We start from the raw sequence: 3,316 nt of genomic DNA, 5'->3' as shown, positions 1-3,316 counted from the left end.
CCACCTCCAATTTTTAAAGAAATCTATTCTAACTCAAAAGAATCCTTTGAAGACACACTGGCCTAAAATCTGACTGATGAAACATGTTTCCAACTCACAACCTGGTTATATTTTTAACAAGGTCAAGGACTAGAAGAGATCAGGATTCTTCATTCCATTTTGCACCAATGGCACATCTGTATGGAAACAGCGCTTACTTGCGCTGGAAGTCGTAGATGGACCCGCCTTCAGTGCCTAGAGTGTAAATAAAACCCAATGCACCTGTTCATGTGTCTCATTCCTCTTATTTCCTCTTCTTGTACACAGCACTGGCATCTAGGAATTAATCTCTAAAGTTATGGGTCTGGTATCCGTCTCTCTGTCTTTCCATCCTACCTTAACCAGAAAACCAGAATTAGCAGAGGACTATCTGTGCAAGAAGTGTAATTGGGTCTAAAAGAGAAACAAGCACAGACAACTACTGTTCCTTCTTGTTTCATCACGTGTCTCATGTCCTTGTAGAAGCTGGTGGCTAGAGACCAGCAATGCAGCAGGTCCGTTTCTGCTTGAGAGCCAGGTAAACAGTATCCATCAACGATGGACTGGTCATGTCCTTCCCATTCCCACCGACAGCTGCATAGGAAGTAGGATGAGGGAGAAGATGCTAATAATGAAATCCTTTTCTCTAAGAGAACATTGCCTTGGACAGAAATCACACAGTCGTTTCTCACTGTCTCCTCATCCTGGAATCCTATTATACTTATGTATAATTATACTTATAATTATATAATATATAAAAAATATATATATAATATATAAAATATATATATAATACTTATAATTATACGTATGTCAGTAAATTTGACAATGTCCCAGAGGTCTCTTAGGCTCTGTTCATTTTTCTTCATTCTTCTTTCTTTCTGCTCTCTGACTGGATAATTTCAATTGACCTAGCTTCAAGTTCTTTCTCCTGCCTATTCAAATCTACTGTTGAATCCCTCTAGTGAACTTTTTCTTAGAAAATGTTCTCTGTGTAACAACTTCTCTGCCCTGAGAGAGTTCTGAGTTATGTGAAATATAGGCAAGCCCTTTGCCTTAGACCTTCACGAGGACCCCAACAGGTCAAAGCAATCAAGTTTTATTCTTTGATGACAAAGTGCTCTGCTCCCTCCACCACCAGGAACCACACTGGGAACGCAGCCGCCCATCTAAAAACTGTCGTGGATCCAGTAAAGAGAAGATGAAGCAAGCGTTAAGTTAAAATACCACAAAGCTTCCCTACCAGATTTCAGTTACCTTTTTCTTAAATGTTTGCTTGGTTGCTGCATACCTTTCTGTGGTGTTTGGCCAGAGTGTGCTGATTAACGTCTTAAAAGTTTTATATCTATCAAAGCTGTCCTCTTCCTGGTCCTTTGGCTAGAGAGAAGACTTTTCATGGACTTTTTTGTCTGCACCTGTTGGCATTTCCAGGTTCCTGACTTCCCCAGCACTCATTTGGCTTATATGCGGCAAAAGAAAACTCAGGGAACTCACTGCTCTATCATTACTCAGGCCCCAAGTTCCTAGCTCGTCTAGCTTCTTCATCTCCAATTTCTTGTGTTTTGTTTTTACATGGGTTCCAGGGTTTTAGGTGTACTTAGCAGGTTGAGTAGAAAAAAATACACCTACTCCAAGTTGCCAGAAGTGGAAAGCATAATGCTTCTTTCTTTCCCTGAAGGGCGAACCTCTGACCAGCTTGGTTAATACACCTTACTTGTATTAGCCCAGTCAAAATGGCATTAAAATTTCATTCTTGTATAACCATCTAGAAAAAATGGCTGGTCCTAGATCATGGATAAATGATTATCCATGATCATGATTTATCATTGGATAAATGTGGTCCTAGATCATGAAGATAACTACCATTTATTTGAGTACACCGATCTACGAATTCCTTACAGTGGCCCAGCAGGCCCAAGGTGGTGAATATAATTGGTCTCTGTAAATGGCATGAAAATGCCCTTGTCCTTCTTGTTCTTTATCCTCCTATACAAAAGTTTTGAGCGTGATTAGGAAATGGCTAAAAAAAATGACAAAGTTATAGTGGCTAGAATGGTCACACCAGTTTTGTGGTGGTGGAAAAAGAGCAACCGCCCTGGTACCAAGGAAGGGAGAAACTTAGACCCTGGAAGGTTTGAGTTTGTAGCAGAAAGGGGGATTAATGCCCTCTTTGTATGCTACACCCAGCACTGCAGCCTATCAGAACAACCATATGGTCTGTGAAAACAGAAAAACTCATATGAATACAGCTTGTCCTGGACTAGTCTGCTGTGCTTGACACCATCAATGGAAGCTGCTCAACATGGATTACCATCACTGTATGTGTACAAACCTATAAATCAGCACCACCTTGTTTCAGTATGACTGGTACAAGCATATATGCTTCTAATGTCTGAGCATCATGAATTATGCCTCATGAATGACACTGCTCATATAGCTTAAACAAAGTGAAGTAATGATGATTCTAATTAAGCTTAACAATGAATTCAAAACTGGATCGGGGACTTCCCTGGTGGCGCAGCTGTGAAGAATACGCCTGCCAGGGCAGGGGACACAGTTTCAAGCCGTGGTCCAGGAAGACCTCACGGAGCAACTAAGCCCATGAGCCACGACTACTGAGCCTGCGCTCTAAAGCCCGTGAGCCACAACTACTGAGCCCACCTGCTGCAACTACCAAAGCCCACGTGCCTAGAGCCCATGCTCTGCAACAAGAGAAGCCACTGCAGTGAGAAGCCCACGCACCGCAATGAAGAGCAGCCCCCTCTCGCCACAACTAGAGAAAGCCCACGTGCAGCAGTGAAGGTCCAACACAGCCATAAATAAATAAATAAATAAATAAATAAAATTTATTTTAAAATAATTAGACTCCTATAAAACATTTCTACTAAGGCTAATTATTGGAATATGTTCCCTAAGGAGACTTTCTTGTGCAGTAATTTGAAATCAGACTTTGACATGGCTCATACTTATTTGACTTGAAGTTCCTTTTATATTTTCCAAAGTCTTTTTGGACATGTCTTATTTCTTCTCTTAGATATTTCACTGTGGGGTTACTAGCCTTCAAGTCGACCCAGTTAATTGAAATTACACCTGACAAAGTGAGGTCAGTTGATTGAGGACAGGCTGAGACACTGAGTGGATCTAATTATTTAACAGAGCCCACTGAGCCAAAGAAGGCCAGAATGTGTCTGCAGGTAAGGGCCAGAGAGAACTGAATTGTACCACATACCAAGCAAGGAGAACATACACACAGAGTTGAGAGTTACAAGGGTGTCAATGACAAGAAGGAAAAAAGGGA

Source organism: Physeter macrocephalus, chromosome 11 (assembly GCF_002837175.3).
Source record: "Physeter macrocephalus isolate SW-GA chromosome 11, ASM283717v5, whole genome shotgun sequence".
NCBI lineage: Eukaryota > Metazoa > Chordata > Mammalia > Artiodactyla > Physeteridae > Physeter > Physeter macrocephalus.
Note: the sequence above shows the minus strand (reverse complement) of the source record.